This window comes from Mustela nivalis (assembly GCF_964662115.1).
Source record: "Mustela nivalis genome assembly, chromosome: 13".
In the NCBI taxonomy this organism is placed as follows: domain Eukaryota; kingdom Metazoa; phylum Chordata; class Mammalia; order Carnivora; family Mustelidae; genus Mustela; species Mustela nivalis.
The window spans coordinates 46,493,929-46,511,272 of record NC_139032.1 but is presented as its reverse complement, the minus strand read 5'-3'; the positions used below and the strand labels follow the sequence as shown (position 1 = coordinate 46,511,272).

Genomic DNA, 17,344 nt, shown 5'->3' with positions numbered 1-17,344 from the left:
TTGTTGCGTAGTATTTTAGCCGGAGTGACGTACCAGGGTCATGGTTTCCTCGGGACGCACGGCCTGAACTGAGAGCGTAATGCGTGGGTTATGTTTGCAGATCCACTATTGTTTCTGGGGAGAAAGACGTGAATTCAGAAAAAGGGAAATTGTGGAGTCTATATACAAATGACTTCCTTCAATTTTAAAGGTCAGTTTCTACTACAATGTTCAGGTGGCCAAAAAAAATTTTTTTTTAATGTATGTATTTTTCATCAGAAACTTTGCAGACCAGAAGGCAGTGGCACATTATATGAAAATTGCTGAAAGCAAAAAAGTTTCCAACCCGGAAGACTCTAGCCACAAAGCCGTCGTTCAGAAGTGAAGAAAAGTTTTTGCATAATAGCATTATGAGGTAAGCAAGGCACAACTGTGGCATAATCATCTTTGCAGGGGAGGGCAGGAATTAATAGCTTTTATACCTTTGGATACACCTGTCACAGTAACAGCTATCATAGCTGTGTTTAGTATGTCCCTGATGCTTTATGCAATTACTCAATTTTGATAACTTCATGAGTTGTTTTTATTTTTTTTTTAATTATTTGACAGACAGAGATCACGAGTAGGCAAAGAGGCAGGCAGAGAGAGAGGAAAGAAAACAGGCTCCCTGCTGAGCAGAGAGCCCAATGTGGAGCTTGATCCCAGAATCCTGGGATCGTGACCTGAGCAGAAGCTTTAACCCCCTGAGCCACCCAGGCGCCCTTCATGAGTTGTTTTATTCTCACTATTTAGGGACTAGAACATGGCATGGTATATTGAGTGGAATATTGTATTCCCATTATTCTTATTTCGAAGCTGAGAAACTTCTACTATAGGACAATGAAAACAATTGCCCCAATCATGCAGCAAATTGAGGGAAAGATTCAGAAATGCCTCATTAGCGATGTATAGGTGACCTGAGAAGACCAAAGTAACTCACCAGAAAAGATGGAATAGGACAGAAGTTTTCACACTTTTACTGGCACAACTTTTGTTTTTTTAAGAGAGAGAGAGAGAATGGGGGAGCAGGATGTGGGGAAGAGGGAGAGGGAGAGAATCTTAAGGAAGCTCTGCAATCAGCTGGAGACCTCTTGGGGCTTGCTCTCATCACTGTGAGATTGTGACCGGAGACGATACGAAATCAAAAGTTGGTGACTTAACTGACTGAGCCCCTCCTGGCACAACTATTTTGAACTTATTACATTTGCCACTTCTATTAACCACCCTTAGAACCTACAATATCCCTAACATTGTGCAGAACACTAGGTAGGAGTAAGAGATGTAAAAGTGTTGGGTCCGTTATCAAAGGAACGAGACTGAGACAAAGTTACGCAAAGCCTTATTCTATGCCAAGCATTAGAAGTCAGACTGACCGGCCAGGGCCGCCTCCGAAGAGAGTGACGCCCCTTGGTCTTAAGGCTAGTTTTTATTGGGCACAATCGCAGACATCTGCATATGTGGCTTTGGCTGATTGGATGTCTCCTACCTGTGTGTTTTAGTAACGGTTACCAATGGCCTTGTTTTAGGTATGTGCTTTAGTAATAGTTACCTGGAACTGGCCTTGTTTTAGGTGTGTATTTTAGTAATAGTTACCTGGAACTGGTCTTGTTATAGGTGTGTGTTTTAGTAACAGTTACCTTGTCTTATTTTTCTTAAAGATTTTATTTATTTATTTGACAGAGAGAAATCACAGTAGACAGAGAGGCAGGCAGAGAGAGAGAGAGAGGGAAGCAGACTCCCTGCTGAGCAGAGAGCCCGATGCGGGACTCAATCCCAGGACCCTGAGATCATGACCTGAGCCGAAGGCAGCAGCTTAACCCACTGAGCCACCCAGGTGCCCCAGTTACCTTGTTTTAGGTGTTGTGTTTTAGTAACAGTTACCTGAAACTGAGAGCAGTAACTTTTCTAGACAACAAAATGTCTACCTAGGCAACATGGAGTCACTATGGCTAAGTAGGCCCAGGCAGGCCCAGGGGGTTAACATGTTTTAACGTGGAATCGACCCCAACAGAAGTGCTTCGGCTCTGGGGCATCAATTAATCACAAAACATTTCAGTAACTCTCAATTATGAGGACCCATGTGGGGGAAGGGGAGATAAGAGTAAAGGACAAGACCTTGACCTAAAGATGTGCAGGACCATAGGAAATTATTAGAATAATGAAAGTAGAAATATATGAAATGAAATGTATAAACTTTTGGTAGGAGCTTTGAGGTCAGTGTTTCTTTAAGATTTTGTTTATTTATTTGGGAAGAGAGAGAATGGGCAGAGGGGAGAGGCAGAGGGAGAGGGAAAAGCAGACTCTCCACTGAGCAGGGAGCCGGATGTAGGACTCGATCCCAGGACCCTGGGATCCTGACCTGAGCTGAAGGCAGACACTTAACAGATTGCACCACCCAGATGCTCCTCAAGTATTTTTTAAGAGATTAAATAAGAAACTCAGATTTTAAAAAAAAATTATCAATTTATAATGAGTAAAATATCAGTAAAATCAGAAGCCATGTTAATAATTCATAAATCTTAATCAAGCAGAGTTTATGTAGTAATTCAAGGAGGCTTGCGCCATAGCTATTAATATAATTCAGTTGATTTTAGAAGTCTTGTGCTTAAAAGGCAGAGCTTTATCATGTTCAGAGATAAAAACCCTCAGTGGTGTAAAACCTCGATGACAATTAAACTCAATACATGATTGGCAAAGAAGAGGAGTTGAGAATGGTTTCTTGTGTTTAACCTGAGCACTTGAAAATATGGAGTTGTCATTAACTGAATGGTAAACAGTAAGAAAGGAGGGTGAGTTGTGTTTGCTTTTATTTGGTTTCCAGGTTTTTAAAGGAGATTTCCGTTTTGAGTAACGTAAAGTTGAGATGCTTATTAGATACCAACTACCAAGTAGGCTGTTGGGTACATGATTCCAGAACTTCAGAATACCTCAGCGACCGGGTTGTGCTTCAAACCCTGAAGACTAGGTGGGGTCAGGACCTAGCTCGTGAATTTAACTCAAAAGAATTCTAGGCACTGAACACAGGAAAACCACAAATTTAGATGTCAGCAGTGAAACTCGGAATGGGCAGCCAGAAAGGCAGAGCAGCACATCCGGGATCTAACCAAAGATGTGTGTGTGTGTGTGTGTGTGTGTGTGTGTGTGTGTATGCACGCGCGTGTGTGTCTGCTCCACAGTGTGTGTTGTCTAAAGACTTTGTATAAGAAAAATGAATAATGAATTTCTTTAAATAATTCAGAAAAAAGACAATGAAAAAGCAACAAATGCATTGTCTGTGGGTAGGAAACCCAGAAGAAATATGAGTTTCCAATGACTATGGAAGCTACTCTTAAAGTTAAAGTTAGCTCCAAATATATTCATCTCAACTCTGCTTTCTGATGCTGGGGCTCTCACTCCTTTGCTGTATTTCTGCTTTGCTAGTAGATTTGTTTTTCTTTTGAAATTACTCCACTCCAATTTCAGGAGAGGGACTGGAAAGCTAGAAGTGGGCTTTGTTTTCCTGATTGCACTCTGGTCCCGGCTACCACCGGGACCTTTGGAAAAGGACAAAGGACAACTCATGGTTACTAGGAGATGTTATTTGTCACCCATCAGATTGGCAAAAACTGAAAAAGAAAAAAAAAAGATAAGATCTTGTGTTTGTCAGTGTATGGGAACCTAAGGATTTAGACACTCTTGAATACAAATTAATGTGGCCATTTTTTGAGAACAATTGGCAACACCTATTTGCAATGTGTATGTATTGTAACTGATACATTTTACTTCATGGCACCTTCCTTAGAGAGACTCCCACTTGGGTGTAAGACACTTGTGTGACACTAACATTGACATTGTCTCAACTTAAGAAACTTAAGAACCAAGAAATTGTCAGATAGTCAGTGTGGGCAAGAATTAGGGAAGAAGAAGGGGAAACAGATAGAAGCAGAGTTAGTGTAAGGGATCCTTCCTGTGGTGTGGCCCCACCCCCAAATTTTGGAAAATCTATTAGTAGCCCTTTGTGAGTACACATCTTGTCTGATTACCCTATCCCATGTGTGTATCTGGAGAAAAGTACAGATCTGGAAGCCAGATGTGACTTGTTGTGGGATCTACCACCAGTCCCTCAGAATGTGAAGCCACTACCTCTCTTCAGATGAGTCGTGTTTGCCCTTGGGAGCAAGAGAGTCACTGTCCTGAGGGTCACCTCCTCTGAGTTCTTTAACCCTGAATTTTCTACCTATGTGGTTACTCATCCTGTCTGAAACTCAACTTAGGGGACACCTGGGTGGCTCAGCGGGTTAAGCATCTGCCTTCAGCTGGGGTCACGATCACAGGGTCTTGGGGTCGAGTCCTGCGTTGGATTCTAAGAAGCCTGCTTCTCCCTCTGCCTATTGCTCTCCCTCTCTCTCTGACAAATAAATAAACAAAATTTTAAAAATAGAAAGGAACTCAATTCAGGAGAATCCATTTTTTATGTAGGCTCCACACCTTGGAGCCCAACACAGAGCTTGAACTCATGACCCTGAGATCAAGATCTGAGCCGAGATCAAGAGTCAGAAGCTCAACGGAATGAGCCACCCTGGCACCCAAAGAGAATCAAATTTTTTTTAAATTAAGTCCAGTATTACTAATTATGTAACAAAAAGCAGACGTTCATCTTCCCAGACTTGAATTGCTGTGTAAGGGTACACCTGCCTGTAGGAGATAAGGGTTGCTTCTCCATGTGGATATGGGAGCCAAGATGGGTGAAGAGACTGGAGGCAAGCCTGGATGAGCGACATTGACCCCACCCTCTTCTCTCCTCCAGGTGGAAATGGCACTACAGGTGGCTGCAGTGGCTCTTCTATTTCATGGGAACTCCTCCTTTTTAGTACTCCGCTGTTCTGTGACTCTTCTTTTCAGCAGTCACTCCACTCAGTGCTTTCGTGGCTTTGATCCCGATCACATGGAGGTAGAGGACTATGGAGAATCCTTCAGCCTGTTTGGCCACATTGGCTTCAGTGGGCTGAATAGTTGTCCCAGGTGAGCCCAGGAAAACTGTACCCTGGTCACAACCACCCACCTGTGGTGCAGGCACTGTGTGTGTCCTGAAGAAAATAGCCCATGACCCTACCGAGTATATGACAATCACAGAGGACTCCTCAGGCCTGATAGGCCAACCGTTGGCTTAGAGTACGAGATCCTGCACGATGTCATAAAGATTGGCTGTTGGGGCGCCAGGGTGGTTCAGTCAGTTGAGTGTCTGCCTTCAGCTCAGGTCATGATCCCAGGATCCTGGGATCAATCCTGCATCATCAGGCTCCCTGCTCTCTGTCTCTTGCTCCCTTGCTCTTGCAAAAATAAATAAATAAAATCTTGAAAAAGACACCTTTCCCCCAACCTGCTACACACACACACACACACACACACACACTCTTGCCAAAATGGCACCAGGGCCACGTCACCTCTCAGTGTTCCAGTCAGTCGCCAGCAGGTGACGCCGGAGTCAGGTTGTGGGGCGGAAGAGCAACAGTGGGAGAGGCCTGATTAGTGATGATGGGGACATTCTCGGTTCTTCCCATCCAGGGGTCCTTTGGTTCCTCTTCATCTGTTTCTCTCCTTTTCACTCACTCAATGCCTGACCTTTCCTCACTCTCTCCTCACTCTCCTACAGGTGCCGTGTGTCTGCAGTGTGAACATTCTCGTCCCTGAAGACTGGGTGACCCCTTTGCCCTGCATTGAAGCTACAGAACAGGCAGCATCTCAGTGAGGGGGGGGTTTCCTTGCCCAGGGTGACCAGCCAGCAGGGAGAGTTCATTCTGAGTTCGAAGCTTATGTCAAAACAGGTGGATGTCACAGACATTGCCCATCTCTAAGTAGCACTGACCATAGTCTCAGGCCTTAGTTCATCTGTGTCAGGACCTAGCTTAGCAATACCTCCTCCCCAACCCCCCTGCCCACCTCCACCCCCACTCTTCCAGTTCTGTGGCCCCTATACCGTAGCTGCCTCTCTAACATCTGAAAAAGCCAAATTTTAAAGAAAGGTTTTCCAGTCTCTGAACCCCTTCAGAACTGGGCTGCCTAGTGGTCATGGCTCTCTTTTCATGTTCCTTGCTTTGAATCCAGTTCCCTTCCAGTGGCTAGAGAGTGACACGAGTGTTACTGGAAGATATGCGGCCATTTCTTCCCCAAGGCTGCGGGCAGTATTTTCTCCTTTCCCTCGCAGCTTTCCTAACCCTTCCATCAGCCTCCCTTCCTTTAGCCACCTCCTGTCAAGAGGACACAACGGAAAACCACCCTGCTTTAGCAAGCCCAGCCCACCCCTGGTCCACAGTATCTGACAGAGCTCCACCGCCACCAGCACTTACGGAATCAGAGCCATGAGTCCTGTGTCCCCTCCTGGTCCAGAGCATGTCCTGTGACAGGGATGAGAGGAGACGAGGGAATCGGCTGTGTGTTTTCATTGAGGCTGAGAAATGAGCAACCGTGCCCAACTTTCCAGCTTTGGGCGTGGGATCTCGGGTGCAGATGTACGCAGTGCCCTATCACAGTCATCATTTTTGTTTTGTTGTTTTGTTTTGTTTTGTTTTCCCTTCACCCTCTGAACTCAGAGCTTTCATGACTTCAAAATTCTGGGTTCCACTTTGGGAAGCACACAAATGCAATCCCATCAGAGGGGTTGAAGAACCACATGCCCCCACATAGCACCTGGTAGATGGTTTCATGCTATTCTTTGAGTTACATCCTCTTTCTTGCAACTCAAGAAAGCTGTGGAGAGGCATGGGGCTCAAGGAGGGAGGGGACGTGCCCAAAGGCTACCATTGGTAAGGAGCAGCGTCCTTTTAGAGCACAAGACAGGTCGGGAATCTCTATTTTCTTCTCCATTCCACGGATGACAGGAGATAGCTGAGGCCAGGTGGGCTGTGTGACTTAAGAGTCCCTTCTCTCCAGTGGGGCCAGCTCACCGCCTTTGCAAGTGCTTGGTGCTAAACCTTTATGAAGCCCTAGACTGGCCTCATCTCTGTCCTGAATATGTGGGTGCTACTTGAACTCTCAGATTCCTGGAGGGAGCCCTAGATTTTTTTTTTAAGAAGATGTATGTATTTTAAAAAAAAATTAGTTGTATGTATGTATTTTTTTACAGCACGAGCCAGAGGGGCAGAAGGGCAGAGGGAGAGAGAATGTCAAGCAGACTCTGCACTGAGCACAGAGCCCTACACAGGGCTCAATCTCACGATCCCATGATCAGGACCTGAGCCGAGACCAAGAGTTGATCGCTTAACAGACTGCACTGGGAGCCCTAGATCTTGACTGCACTTGTGCTGGTGATAGGAGATTTGCTAACTACCTAGGCAGAAAATGTAGGAAGATGAGAATTGAGGTGGGGGTGGGGAGCAAGGCACAGGGAAGCAGGGCAGGGGCTCTCTGTGAGCCCAGGATCTAGAAGGGATGACTCGTGGGCACTGGACCTGTCCTGAAAGCCCACAGCCACCTTGGGAGACATTTACTGTGACATTTACTCAGTGCTGTGAGTTCGCAGTCTCTCACAATTTAGCTCCCCCGGGTACACTTAACGTGTCCAAAAAAGTGTATGTATATAACTCTTGTGCTGTTTCCTGTGACCAAAACAGCAATTGTCAACTTTTAACACATATGTGGAATCCCAGAGAATGTCCACCTGTGTCTTTAAGGTGGAGTACCCAGGGTTATGGAGATACAGGTACTTGATATTCACCTTCTACCCTTCTCAGAAAAAATGCTGAGCACAGAACTCCAATGTTTATTTTTATTTATAATACAGACTACAGTTATAAAATACTCTGCACATTATAAGGTATATGTAGTGGGAATTTTAAAATGGATAAGTAAATCTATGATAAAACATTTTTATATTTTTATTATTGGGGCACCTGGGTTGCTCAGTCGATTAAGTGACTGCCTTCAGCTCAGGTCATGATCCCAGGGTCCTGGGATTGAGTCCCACGTTGGGCTCAAGCCTGCTTCCTCTGCCTGCCACTTCCCCTGCTTGTGCTCTCTCTTTCTCTGACAAATAAATAAAATCTTTTTTAAAATGTGCTGTAAGCAATATCATGATATTTCATAAAATCCAAGTAAAGGTTAAGCAGTATAGACTGAGAAGTGGTAAGGACTGCATAAACTCTAACAAACTCAGAACACTCTTACTAAGGTAACTTAGCCCCTAAGTCTCAGGTTCTGCCTTTCCTGAAACAAATTCTTGAGAACAGCTATCTGATTGGCTCACCCTATCTGATTTTATCAGCCATTGGTAGCATGATATAACTTGTTGATCCTGATGTCATGGCTGGAGGGCAGATCTAGAAGGGCTGTGAGAACAGACGATGCATCCTACTCCTTTTCACCCATGGCTTCCCATTCACACTATTTCAGAGGTGCCCAATTGCATGATTTCATTTGCAACAGTCATTCCCCCAGTCAGAGACAACAAATGTCACATCCATAAACTGCTTCTAATAAATATCATATACGTTGTCCTGCACAGTCCTGTTGTGCCTTTTTGCAACTCATAGACCAAGTTGAAAATTTGAGTAAGACCAAATCCATCCAAAAGAAGCAAATGGAAGAGAAAAAATTTTATAAAAAGGAATAATAAAGTTTTTCAATTTTTTAACAACCCAAGAAGAAAGAACAAATATCTAGAGAGAGCAGAGCTAATTTCTGCAAGTGATGACAAGGCAGTAATTGGAAGATAAGATATTCTTCTTCTCCCCCGACACATTCTCTTCACTTATTTGGCTTCTCAGTTGGCCATGTTAATGCAGTCATATTTCTTGAGTTTTTTCTCCAGTTCATAGAGGGACCTGAGTAATAAGACTTGAAAAGATGGTGTTGTTTTTTTTGCAAATGACTTAGAAATTTGGAGACAGAAAGACGTCTATAGAGAAATACTACAGATCATTCTAGGGAACCGGGAACCCTCCTGTCCAACTGCTGTAGCATCTTCTCAAGGAAGCTGACCAGGCGTCAAATATGTTTAGTTGACAAATACAACTCTAGTCATATTATTTCCAGGATTCAGTTGTTTCCAAAATCCTATGAGTACAATCCAACACTTTAGCATTTATAATAGACATCTGATAAACAATTCAAATCTCCCTTTAAGACCTAAGGACCTACTCCGTCTGGCTACTGATAGGGCTGCGAGCTGACAGCCCTCCTACATAAGCCCTCTCTGGAAACTCCTCTTGTTAGCCCAAAGTTCTTTCCCCCTCCTGGGGGTAGCCTGTATCCAATTACTGGTCCAGGTGGGGTAGAAAGGCCTGGCACCCACACTCTTCCTCTAAAGGGTCATCTCAGCTTCACAGCTCCCTTGGGATCAGCTAACACCCTGAGAGGACTGCACTGCAGCTCAATTTCTCTGCCCCAGTTGTTGGCCAGTGCACATCCCAATAAACCCCTTGCAGGTAATAATCTCTCATCTCAGGGTCTGCTTGTGTGTCTGACCTCCAACATCACAATATACGAGATCATCCATTTTGGGCCTCCGGAAACCCAAGCTGACATGATATTCTCCCAGACAGGTATATATGCTCTTATGTGTGCCACTTTCTCTTTCTTGTTCTTCATGATTCATTTAAGACTGTTGCTTTCACTGGAAAGCCCTGATAGTCTGAGTCTACTAATCTCTCAGAGCACAGCTCCTATCATGTGGCATACGGCATTAAAATGTAACAGATCGGGGCGCCTGGGTGGCTCAGTGGGTTAAAGGCTCTGCCTTTGGCTCAGGTCATGATCTCAGGGTCCTGGGATGGAGGCCCACATCGGGCTCTCTGCTCAGTAAGGAGCCTGCTTCCTCCTCCTCCTCCTCTCTCTCTCTCTCTCTCTGCCTGCTTCTCTGCCTACTTGTGATGTCTGTCTGTCAAATAAATAAATAAAATCTTAAAAAAAATGTAACAGATCACGTTTCTTTCTTCCAATTAGACTAGGAGCTAATCCACGGTGAGGATGTGACTCTTGATCTCTTTACCTACATTGTATAATACAATCTTTCACACATAACAACACATTCTGAATCTTGACTGAATAGAAAAATATAAAAACAATGTTGTTTTAAAGGAAAGGAGGGATAAATGGATACCACATTGTCCTGACCCTCTGGGGCATGTGAGAAGAATCTCTGTCTGGAGAGGAGGGAAGCCTGATTCCAGTTTGCCTTACCAAGACATTCAAAACAATGAGACAGCTCTGCTTGCCCGGTTCTGCTAAGGGATTATATCTTTTTTTTTTTTTTTTTTTTTTTTTAGCCCTTTCACTCTTTCTAGATGGACCATTTGAATTAGCTATTTTCTTGGAGTCAAAAATGAATCTCTCTCTTTCTCTGATGAAAAGTTAATTTATATCACTAGAGTAAGGGCACAGTAACATAGTAACATAATGACCTCAGATATAGGTCAGAAGACTGTGGAGTTTCTCTTCTAATGGGCTATGTTTGGGTCTATGCAGATGGTCATTTTCTGAATACTGTGTACTCTGTTTGCTGGAGGTCCCATTAAGGCTGATGGAGGTTCAGGCTCTAATTCTACAAACCTATGAGGAGGATTAGAGGGCCCCCTCTCACAGCCACCTGACTTTCCTTTGCCACAGGTGATGGAGCAGGGCAAGAGCAATCCAGTTTGGGGACTGAATCTCTTCTCTCTGACCTGTGTGGGGGATTCTTCCAAGGGGCTCTGTAATCTTGGCCATGGAGTTTGTTCTTGAAACATAGATAACTGAGGAGGGAAAGGAGAAGTTGGGAAGTGTACTTCCTCCTCGCTTGAGGAGGAAGTACTGAAAGACAAAATGGGGGAGCAGGTTCTAGTACCTGCATGCTCCGTGTGTTGAAAGTAAAAGGTCAGTGGTGGGGAACATGATCCTTGGATGTTATAGGATCCAGTGATAAAATGGATTTGGAGGTGGTGATAAAATGGAAAGTGAGGGGTAAAATGGCCCAGCAGGTAGGGAAAGGTTGGAGGTAAAGAGGTCAGAATGAGTGATGACCCAGTGGATCCCAAAGATAACAGAGCACAGTCTTCCCCAGGCACCCCACCCGCACCCCCCTGCCCCAGAAAAGAATGAGTGCTCCCAGAGTTGCTTAGCTGCTCCAGAAAGATACCCTCAAAAAGGAGCACATCCCCTATAGGAGACAGAAAGTTCAGAGCGCTTCCGGAAGCAGACCGGGGGCAGGTCAGTGTGCCACATAGCCCTTTACCAGGAAGGCTCTGCGTGTCTGGACTTTCCTCAGTTTCCATACTTTGGCAGAATTAACATTTCTGATGGGAGGAGAGAGTGATAGATGAACTCTCTGGCCAGTCGGCCACACTCACTCCAAGGAGTGTTTAGATATTATTTATTTACATCGACAAAGATAACCCAGTCATTGGATGCCGTCAGTGTGATTGGAAACCCACTTTCCATAACTGTTTTGTGGTCTTGGTATATTCTTTAGCCACTGGACTCTGCATGCCTTCCGGATGTTTTATCTTAATCACAAGGTTCCGTGTTTCACTCAAATTAATGTACTTTTAATTGGGGAAATCTACTAAGAAAAACAAACAAACAAACAAACCCAAATGCGATGCAAGGATGACCAGAAGGTCTCAGTGTGTTTTAATTAGGGGCTATCCTCATGAAAAGCAGGCAACAGCTCTTAGAACCTTTCATTAACACCTATTCTGTGATGAATCAGGTGACATCCTCTCCTTCCAGGAGTTCTCCTCTTCTGGGAACAGAACAGAACAGAACAGAACAGGAACATAGATAAGGTAATTAGTGCTGAAAAAAAAAAAAAAAAAAAAAAAAACTACAGGGCAGCTCTAGGCATTCAGCATTGTTAAGAACTCTGCCAAGGGGGGCGCCTGGGTGGCTCGGTGGGTTAAGCCGTTGTCTTCGGCTCAGGTCATGATCTCGGGGTCCTGAGATCGAGTCCCGCATCGGGCTCTCTCTGCTCAGCAGGGAGCCTGCTTCCCTCTCTCTCTCTCTCTGCCTGCCTCTCCATCTTACTTGTGATTTCTGTCAAATAAATAAATAAAATCTTAAAAAAAAAAAAAAAAAGAACTCTGCCAAGGAATTAGCATTCAATGGAGATGTGATAATTAGCTGGGTTTTTCACAAGGGGTGATTGGGAAATTTCCAGACAGACAGAGGAGCAAGACTGCTCTCTTTTATTACTGCGTGGGCATTAGAAAGGATGTTGCAATCCTGATGCAAAATTTGGATGAACCTATTTTCCTAATTATAAAAATGAAGAGATCTGATATAAAAAAATGAAATTGTGAAACTGGGAATTTACTATTAGCAGGGAAATGTAATGCACCATGAAATATGAGCTTGTGCTCAAAATATCTTTGCAGTTTTTAACCCTCAGATTGTTAGGCTATATCCACCTCCTAGCCAGTCATTGATCAGGATCCATGAGTTTGCACAACAAGTTGGAGAAAGGAAACATTTTGGTCTTTTTCTCTCACCATAGCTGCCCTAGGCCCAAAGGTGCCATGTGGTACCTAAACATGAAGACTCATTCTTTGTATGGAAGACTATAGTATGAGGCTGATTCCATTATGAGGACCCATTCCTGCTAGGAAGGAGCCCCTTACCAGTGCGGGAAGAAAATTCCCCCAAAGGAGCACATCTACACACACCAGAAGCCTGCCTTCCACAGACTTGGTCTCTAGCGCCATCACCTTAGTCACCTTTCATTAGCCCACCTTGGGCTCTGTTATTAGCCCACAGTTACTGCACCTGCTTTCTGCTTCCTTGGAACGATGTTGCCTGCTGCCCTAAGGCTTCAGAAGTATTCAGCCTAAAAAAGGGAGACTTCTCTTCCACGTGTTTCTTACAAAATCTGGAAATCTCATTCAACTATTTATTTGTGTTAACCTGGGAAAACTTTTAGCCAGAAACCACAACAGGACAGGGAGCGAGCAGGTGTCCTGAAAGGACAGCACAGCATAAGGAGAGGGAGAGAGGGAGGAGAGAGTGGAACTCCCTGGTAATTGGTGGCTGAAGAAGAAGAAAACTAGTGAAGGGACAGATCCAAGAGAGCAGCATGTCTTTCCCATTCCCATTCCAGTCTAGGAGGTTCCTCCCCGGTTCAGATACGGATGCCAGCTGCTATGCTGACTGAACAGAAATCAAACATGGCTTTGATGGAAGGCATCCCCGTTTTCTTCAGGTTTATGGCTAGAATTCAGCTTACTTCTGTCAGGCAGTGATCAAGAGCGAGATGGCACAGTTTCCAACCAGTTTATAGAAGACATGTAATGGAGAAAATGAAGAAAATAGCACTTATTAAGTGGTGACTCCGGGGAAGAGGATGTCCTAAGTGATCTTAAATGTACTAATATAAGTACATTCTCATAAGTACTGATATAACTGATAGAAGTACTACATTTGGGGGCACCTGGGTGGCTCAGTGGGTTAAAGCCTCTGCCTTCGGCTCAGATCATGATCCCAGAGCCCTGAGATCGAGCCCCGAGATCGAGCCCCGCATCCAGCTCTTTGCTCAGCAGGGAGCCTGCTTCCTCCTCTCTCTCTCTCTGCCTGCCTCTCTGCCTACTTGTGATCTCTGTCTGTCAAATGAATAAATAAAATCTTAATTAAAAAAAAAAAGTAGTCAAATTTTCTGAAAACTGAGTCTTGGGAAGTTGAGCAGACTTTGAGCAAAACCAGAGTTCCATGTGGAATGCCACATAAAATCAGCAAGCAGAATCTCCCATAGTGAGTTATGGGTGATTCTTTAGGTCGGATTTCTGTTTGATTGATTGACTGATTGAATGAAGATTTCATTTATTTATTTGAGAGAGAGCGCGAGAGAGCACAAGCAGGAGGAGCAGCAGAGGGAGAGGGAAGGAAGCAGACTTCCTGCTGAGCAAGGAGCCCAGCATAGAACTTGATCTCAGGATCCTGGGATCATGACCTGAGCCGAAGGCAGTCGCTTAACCGACTTGGCCACCAGGTGCTCTGGATTTCTGGTTTTTTAATTTTTTATTTTAACTTCTTCCTTTCTTTACCCTGGGCTTCAATTTTTGGCAGCTACATTTGTACTTTCTGATTATTTTCATCTATTTTTTGTTCCTTACCTTAGATTTTTGCGAAAGAGAAATTCTCTGATACAACTTTTTCTATCTGATGAAGAAGTTTCTCAGAATTTAATATTCATTGCAGTATGGTTATATCTGAGCCCACAAATTCTCATAATTTTTATAAAGCCAATGCTAACCTCTGTAGGACAGTTTAAAAGTTAATCAGGAAAGATCACTAAGCAAAAATATCCAAGAATAGAACAGGAAAATTTTTTTACAGATCTAGCTTTACCAGAAAATGAACTGGATTGTAATGCAGCAACAGCATAAATATGGGGCCAGTAAGGAAACATAGGTGGCCAGAATAATTAAGAAAATAATCCCAGAAATTGTTGTATTATCGTAGTAATTAAGTTTGGAATTAAAGGTATCTTAGATGTTAATGCAGAAGGAAAGAACTTTCAGTAAGTGGTAACGGAATAAATGCCTGGCGATCCAGACTCAAATCAATTTAGATTCTCATCTCAAGTCATAGATGAAAATAAAATCCTAATGAGATATAGAAAAACATGTGAAAGATTTAAAACATAAACAGGAACTGGCAGTTCATAAGCTCTATAGCAGAATGAGAATGGAACAGTATTGGTTCTACATGTTCAACATACTGGAACTCAAAGAAAATGGGAGAAAGAGGTACATCATAGGACTGTAGCCACTGTCTACATGAGAGGTTTATACCTACTTTTAAGAATTAAGAATATATAAAAATATAATGCATAAGGACAATACAAAACTAATAATGTTATAAAATAAAACCCAAATAAAGAGAACTAAAACTAGCAGACAAATGAAAAAATGTTCTAGTCCACTAGTACTTAAACATGGTTGAACAATGATGCTTGACATCCTAGCCTTTTATTTATTTTTTTAAAGATTTTATTTATTTGTCAGAGAGAGAGAGAGAGAGAGATCAAGAGAGCACAAACAGGGGGAGCAGTAGGCAGAGGGAGAAGTAGACTCCCCACTAAGCAGGGAACCTGAGGCAAAACTTCCTCCCGGGACCCTGGGATCATGACCTAAGCCAAAGCCAGACTCTTAACTGACTGGTCCACCCATGTGTCCCAAGACATCACCATTTTTTATTCTCTCTTTTTTTTTTTAAGATTTATTCATTTATTTGAGAGAGAGAGAGAGAGACTCTCAAGGAAACTGTGTGCTGAGGGTAGAGTCGCCACACAGGGCTTCATCTCTTGACTCTGAGATCAGGACCTGCGCCAAAATCAAGAGTCAGAAGCTTAACTGACTGAACCACTGAGGTGCCCCACGACACCGCCTTTTAAACACATTTCTTCCCTTAAACATTCTCTCATCACCAGTCTCCTGGTTGTCCTATTGTGCTGCCTCTATTCCAGCATGCTTTTTCATGCTCCTTCTTCTTTTCCCTACATGAAGTTGTGAAGATCTCTGCGGTTCAGTTTTTGGTAGTTTTCCTATTTTGTATTTCTACAAGACCTCATTTATTCCTTGGCCTTTTGGGAGCAGGTATACTTCAGCTCCCAAGCTTACATTTTTGCCACAGCACTGCAAATTCTAGAAATGTGCATCAAGTATCAAGGCTCAGTGTTTCTGCCTCCTCCAGTTCCTGGGAATAGATGATAATTTTGTTTTCTTTTGCTGACCATGGTAGTATATGGTGCAGTTGAAATTAATTAATTGATTGCCTAATGCTTTTATGTTTCCTTCCAACAAAAAGGAAAAGTTCCAAGAGGGCTGACACTTTTTTTTTTTTTTTGAAGATTTTATTTATTTATTTGAGAGGGAGAGAGAGCAAGCAGAGCACAAGAATAGGGGGAGGGAGAAGTAGACTCCCTGGAGCAGGAAGCCTGATGCAGGCCTCAATTCCTGGAAGCCAATCCCAGGACACTGCTGGATCTTGACCGAGGTGGAAAGCGCTACTTAATCAACTGAGCCACCCATGCCCCTGGCACTTCATTTTCTTTATTCAGCTTTTTATCTTGAAGGCAAGGAAAGTGCCTGTGATTTAGCAACTTAAGTATTTAAATTGAATCTAATGGATGAATGAACTGTACCTTCAGCTGAGCTACAAAATAAGTCTTTGTGTTTATTAAAAATGAACAAATGCAAAAAGGTTTGACAGTAAAACTTTAAATAAAGAGAATAAAAATATAGGAATGCCTTGGTGGCTCAGTCCATTAGGCATTTGCCTTTGGCTCAGGTCATGAACCCAAGGTCCTGGAATCCAGTCCCACGTGGGGCTCCCTGCTTCTGCCTCTGCCTGCCACTACCCTCTTCTTCCTTGGGCTGTTACCTTTTAAAATACAGTTATATCCTTACTGGTTTGCATATGCAAAATAAACTAGTTAGATTTAAAAGACATTAAACTCTTCAAACCATGGGAAATCTTGGAAGAAATTGTGTCAAAATGTATTTATTCATATGGCAAAATTGACATTTACTACTGAAGAAATGCAAGTTAAACAAAATATCCATAAAGCAAAAATAAATATGGGGGAAATGCACAAACATTGCTGGTGACAACATTTCAGAAAGAAATTTTTATATGTCTTGAATCCTTAGTGTTTATCTAAATACAGGGGAAATCTTTGTGCCTAGATTTTAGTTTATTAAGAAACTATAAAAAATGAAGTACAAGAAGGTATATATTCAGGAACAAATAATGGCCAAAGGAGACCACCTTTGTAGACTCTGTAGAGTCACCGGGAAGTTGTGTAGCCATTTAAGAATGTATGAGTGGAAAACAATTTAGAATTGTATTGCACAGCAAAAATTCAAGCTATATTATTTACATACTATGGTCACAACTTGGTATTTAGAGACACATAATATGCATTTTAATTGATTAGTAATATGAAAATATGAATCAAAATTATAATTGAGGTGTCACTAAAATTGTGCAGGATAAAAATCCTAACTCAAGCGCTTTATTGAGGAACAGTTTTCAGCATCATGCCCGTAGGCCCTCTTCTGCCCTGTTTCTTTTCAATTTATACAAAAGCCGCATTTCATTGAAAAGGCAGAAGCCAGGAAGTGTAAATCTTAAAGAGAAAGTATGAATTTAGCCGGAGAGCTCCGTTGCCGTGCAAAGTTTATACCAAACTGGCAGCATCACAAACGCGCACCCGTTGGGGCCGACAGAATCCCCCAAACGGAGTCACCCGGAGAGGCCAGCCAGCTCGCGGGCATCCCGCGCCGCAGCTCCCCAACAGCCCCCTCGGCGCCGCCCGCTCCCTTCCTCCCCATTCCCCATACGCCCGCCCACTGACGCGAGCAGGCGGCTGCGCAGCCGC

The 17,344-nt window shown here is 43.3% G+C and overlaps 1 long non-coding RNA gene across 1 annotated transcript; it reads left to right on the top strand.

Annotated features, from left to right (window-relative positions):
• Positions 1–3: 3 nt before the first annotated feature.
• LOC309846169 lies at positions 4–6,829 on the top strand. The gene is made up of 3 exons (XR_014301759.1): positions 4–190; positions 4,805–5,019; positions 5,651–6,829. It is a non-coding gene; the product is annotated as an uncharacterized lncRNA (long non-coding RNA).
• The last annotated feature ends 10,515 nt before the right edge of the window (positions 6,830–17,344 follow it).